Source organism: Neovison vison, chromosome 12 (assembly GCF_020171115.1).
Source record: "Neovison vison isolate M4711 chromosome 12, ASM_NN_V1, whole genome shotgun sequence".
Lineage (NCBI taxonomy): Eukaryota > Metazoa > Chordata > Mammalia > Carnivora > Mustelidae > Neogale > Neogale vison.
The window spans coordinates 44,802,559-44,808,720 of record NC_058102.1 but is presented as its reverse complement, the minus strand read 5'-3'; positions in this window follow the sequence as shown (position 1 = coordinate 44,808,720).

The window sequence follows — 6,162 nt, the reverse complement described above, 5'->3', positions numbered from 1 at the left end:
AGCGTATCATGCTTAGCGAAATAAGTCAAGCGGAGAAAGACAACTATCATATGATCTCCCTGATATGAGGAAGTGGTGATGCAACATGGGGGCTTAAGGGGGTAGAAGAAGAATAAATACAACAAGATGGGATTGGGAGGGAGGGAGACAAACCATAAGTGACTCTTAATCTCACAAAACAAACTGAGGGTTGCTGGGGGGATGGGGGTTGGGAGAGGGGGGTGGGGTTATGGACATTGGGGAGGGTATGTGCTTTGGTGAGTGCTGTGAAGTGTGTAAACCTGGCGATTCACAGGCCTGTACCCCTGGGGATAAAAATAAATGTTTAAAAGAGAAAAAAAAGAAGTACGAAATAGTAGTGGTAGGTAAAAGAACTACCTGTTGTTTCCTAGTAATTGAAATTCTAAATATCTAAATAGAATATCTATTGGATATTGGATAGAATATCTAATGGAACTCAAATATTTTGGAATTAAAATTTTATGTCATTTATCCCATGTTTATTTCAATAGCCATCTAATTATTCTTCTGAATTTAGGGAATATAATGACCGAACCTATGATTTATCTCAGTTCTTCAAAATGAACATTCATGTAATTAAAAGTGATAATCAGAGTTTTACATTCCTGACTTTATTTTGGACTGGCACTAAAACTAACATTAGACTATTTAAGTCTAATATTGTAAAAAATATATCCAATGGTATAATCTAAAAATTAGGAAAAAAGAAGGCAGATGTTGCTGGTTAGAAATTAGCACATATGAGATTATCTTTATCTGCCCAAATTATTTTTAATTCAACTACAGTATGTACAGGGAATATTAATTTTCCCTCTCCAAACATTCAATTTTTTCCCTTAAACCTATATTTCCTATTGTTTGAAATAAATCATAGTGTGTTTTTAATAAACTGTAAGTATATGATGTTAGGATTTAAAATTGTATTTATAATCAACCTTTGGGATTCACTATAATTAATGAGAAAAGCGGACTCAAGATTCTAAACCTTTGAAAATATCTTTTCATATATCACTTTCATCACAAACATGGTAATAATTATGCTATAATTGTTAGATAACTAAACATTTATGTACAGGCAATTATATTGTAATTTTAGTTAAAGATGTTTACACCAAATATGGAAAGGTATTACTGTGCAATTAGATAATTTCTTTACCTCTATATTACATATTTACATAATTAGTAAATTGCACAAAAATTACCACACAAACTGTATATTTATAAAATATTTTCTAGTAAACTATGTAGTTGATATAAAGGATGTTATTATAACAGGATAATTCAGAAAAGTTTTGCTTAAAATAATATCTATTTTTTCTAAGAAATTCTGCTGTAGGAACAATTTGTGTTCTTGACACCTCTCATTTGTTTACAGAGTACCCATCTGCAAATGGAGTAAATCCTAGTCATCTATAAGGTAAATATTCTAAGAATTTTGAGACTCTACAAATATATAAGAATGCTCCATAACATTTAATTCACCAGTAAAATGCAGTGAAATAAATCTGAAAGATGAAAGCAACCTCTGTAGACCCTTAATAATTTTATAAACACAGGACTGAGGTCATTTATAAACTATATAAATATATTTAGAATGAACCCTCACCAAAACCGTTTCCTATATCTTTTAAAATTTTAATAGTTCATATGAATTATTCATACCTAGATGAACGATTGTCAAATTAGATATTCCTATTTTGCTTTATATATTTTATCTATATTTGCTAGCTAAGAACCATCATTTTCTGGGTCTTAATTCAATAAAAATTACAGGTGCTTACTGTGGGCCAGGCACTGTTCTAGGCTCTGTGGCTCAGTGTGCTTATTTGTCCTCACTGAGCTTACATTTATTTGTTCATCCTTTCTGCTACAATCACTAGCAGTTTGTTTTGTGTTTTGTTTACAATAAAATTCAAACATCTTGCCATGTCCTATAATGTCTTACATATTCTATCTGCCTCTTCCAGCTTCATCTTTCCTACTCCCACTGTGCAGTCCTCCCCATCATAGCAGACTCCTTTCTACCCCCCCAACACAAACAGACACACTTAACGTCTTTTTCACCTCTGGTTCCTCTGCCTAGAGTTTTCTTTCTGAACTTTTTCATGGCTAGGTTCATAATGCCATTCAAGTCTCAACTCAAATGTCACATCTCCATAGAGATCCTATGTGACTATAAAGTTTCTGTCTCTCTTTGCCATTAAATTATCTGCCCTTTACTCAGCGTTTAACACAATTTATGGACCTGTTTCTGTCTCTCTGTCATGCAAGGATGGAAGCTGGAGAAAATAGGAAATATAGTAAACATTTAAGAAACAATTGTTTGATTCATGAAGAAAAATACAGAAACCAAGTAGGGGGGAACAAGTTTCCATAATCTTTTTTTTTTTTTTTTTTTTTGAGAAATGCTGCTCTTTTTACCTTAAGAAGTCATAATACAGATGAGCCTATTAAAGGTTCTGTATATTTTCTCATAAATAAATCTATTTTATTTGTTTGACCTAGAGTTTCTGAAGCTTTTGAATCTGAAACTTTTGTTTATTTGTCATTTATTTATTTATTTTTCAAAGATTTTATCTATCCATTTGACAGATAGAGATCACAAGTAGGCAGAGAGGCAGGCAGAGAGAGAGAGAGGGAAGCAGGCTCCCTACTGAGCAGAGAGCCCAATGTGGAGCTCCATCCCAGGACCCTGGGATCATGACCCAAGCCGAAGGCAGGGGCTTTAACCCACTGAACCACCCAGGTGCCCCTGTTTTATTTGTTTTTTAAATAGAATCTGCTAACATCTGTCTTAACTCAATTGTTCTCTGGAACACTTGATGGCAAAAATTAGTCTTTCCTTATTCCACTGAGATTTTCACAATTCAGAATATAATTTAAATAAGCATTCTCACAAATACATGAAAAGTTTATAGGATGGAAAGGGTCAGAATTTGTTTTCTGAGTGAACCAAGTTCAGTTCGAAAAGAAAAAGGCATTTTGCCATCAGCTTTCTTGCCAATGGTTGACAGTTGATGGAACAGTGCATGGAGTAATATATTTTTCTTTTGCTTTCTAAATTTATATTAAGCCCATAGCTGTTCTGCAGCAAATTTAATGATGTTGAGGGAAAAATGTCTAATATATAATATTTTATTATAAAAATACCAAAACATTAAGGCTGTACTCTATCTGCTTCCATGTTTGACAGCATGGGGAAAAAGTACCACACTTGTAGGAGGGATGCAGAATGTTTTCAGAAATGAAAGTGAAAACCTGAACTGAATAGACATTCTCCCTAGTGCTAAACTCTGTGAGTTTTTGTTTGTTTGTTTGTTTTTTGTTGTTGTTTTGTTTTGTTTTTTACTGTGTTTTGTGTTTGACAAAACATAGTTTTTCATGTTCAAGTTTTGGGCAAGTTTAGCCTATTCTGGCATAATGGATTAAGTTATAAATTCTCTTGCGATTTCTAAAATAATACATAGAAAGATATTTTTGAAATGGTATATTGAAATATATGTATGAAAGAGTTTTAAATTTTTAATGAAAGAGTTTCAAATTTTTATTTTTTTTATTTTTATTTATTTTTTTATTTTTTTTTATTTTTTTTTTTAAAGATTTTATTTATTTATTTGACAGAGAGAGATCACAAGTAGGCAGAGAGGCAGGCAGAGAGAGAGGAGGAAGCAGGCTCCCCGCTGAGCAGAGAGCCCGATGTGGGACTCGATCCCAGGACCCTGAGATCATGACCTGAGCCGAAGGCAGCAGCTTAACCCACTGAGCCACCCAGGTGCCCCAAGAGTTTCAAATTTTTAATGAAAAGAGATGCAGCTTTCAAGGATTTGAAAGTCTTTTTCAGGGTCATATTTTTATCTACTTTTCCATTTTGCAAGGATTATGTGTCGATAAACTTCCATTAAAAAATGTTACTCTAAAAAGAATCTTAAGTGAAATAAACTCTGCCTTAGAGTTCACATTTTATAGCATGCTTATCAACTCTTCATTTTCAAGACTTTAAAAGAAAAATAATGTCTATCTCTACTGAATCCAGATTAAGTTGAACTTCAAGCTACCTGAATTATTATCAGTTTAAAAAAGCAGGTTAGGGGCGCCTGGGTGGCTCGGTGGGTTGGGCCGCTGCATTCGGCTCGGGTCGTGGTCTCGGGGTCCTGGGATCGAGTCCCGCATCGGGCTCTCTGCTCGGCGGGGAGCCTGCTTCCTCCTCTCTCTCTGCCTGCCTCTCTGCCTACTTGTGATCTCTGTCCGATAAATAAATAAAATATTTAAAAAAAAAAAAAGCAGGTTAACAAATAGATTGTATCCATTGAGTACGTGTCACACAAAAAGTGCTCCCTTTCTAAAATGGGTTTTAGGGACTTGCCTGGGTGTCTCAGTTAGTTAGGCGTCTGCCTTCAACTCAGGTGATGATCCCAGGGTCCTGGATCATGCCCCACATCAGGCTCTTTGTTTCTCCCTCTGCCTGCCTCTCCCCCATGTTGTGCGCTCTCTCTCTCTCTCTCTATTTCTGACAAATAAATAAATAAAATCTTAAAAAATACATAAATAGGTTTTAGGTCAGTTTCAATAAACCATATCAGCTGATAGACATTTTTTTTTCTTTAACCAGATTATCTGGTCTTTAATTAATCTGGTGGCCTTTTTAAGAAACATTGAGAAAGGTTAAGGGATTTCCTAAGATTATTTATTTCCAAACTCAATCCAACAACTACGAATAACATTAAAGTGCATGCACAATGAGGGGTTTTATCTAAAACTGGTATGGGGTTCAAGTTGAATATAAGATATAAGAATTTATTGATTATATACCCTTTGTCGATATTCATAGTCTTTTCTTGAACTCTTATTTTACATCCAACCCCACTTTAAGCACTTCGTTTATGTTCTCTTTTAATTCTCACAACTCTGATGCAGACACTATACTATCTCTATTTACAGAGTCAGAATTCAAAAGCTGCTCTACAGAGACATAACTGCTTACTCCCAATGTGTATTGAGGACTGCAGGTGCAGGCTTTGAAATAATGTAGAAAGAACTGGTACTTGAAATCAGAAAAATGGGTAAATGCCAAGGAGGGAAGGATCAGGAAGCAACTGCAAAACTAAGCTTTTTATTTTGGAACACTGGCATTTGATACGAAACGGTAAGACAAGGATCCTTTTTAGAGACAAAAACAGAAGAAGGGTCTTGCAGAGCAAAGTGACAGAATTTTTAAGGCAGGTGGACAACAGTGTTAAGGGAGGTATGAAGGCCAGAGTTTGCCTAATTGGTCTGTCTGTATTCCTGAGCCAAGAAGCACCTGAGATACCATTAGCTCAGTCATATCCTGTTCAGCTGAGAAACCGAGACCTAGGGAATAATTGGGTGACAATCATTTGCTGAACATTTATTGAGCCCTTACTGTATTCTAAGAAGTTGGTTAGCTGTTTTCTCATAAAGACACTTGTCCCTTCTCTTAGGGGACTCAGTGTTCAGAATGGGAGACAAATGAGTCATTATGTACAATATGACAGATATTGTAAGAGAGTTATGTTCAAGAATCAGAGCTAGCTTGTAGGTCAATGCTATTTCAGTGGAACTTAGTAGGGCAAAATCCAGTATTGTTTTTCAGAGAATGTGATAATGGAAATGTGCTCTGAAGACTGAGTAGGAGAAGCAGACCACAGAATGAAGGAAGAACATTACAGGCTGAGCGATGAAGTATGTGCAAAAGCATGGGACATGAACTGATTCAGTGTCTACGGAAGGCTACACAATATTATGGGCTAACATAAAAAAAATATTTCCCATGATTTCCTGATTGATTTTTGTGTTTCACATCTATTAGTGTCATGTAGGCATATAAAAAATGTAGCTTTTAATGTAGTATCATCTCTGACATCTCCAGTTTTCTAACCGACAATTAGAGGGGTTTATTAGAACTTAATACATTTTTCTTTCTAATAGTAAACAGCTTGTGTTATGTCTCTACCTGTAGGTGTAACTGATGCATTTTTGTCATACAGTATATAGTAAATCATATTTATCCTTTGTATTTGCTAGTATTTTGACAATTGACTATAATTCCAAATAGGTTCTCAATCTATTAAGTTCAAGATGACAAACACAACCATTCGTAGTAGCCAAGCAAGCAAATTCTCT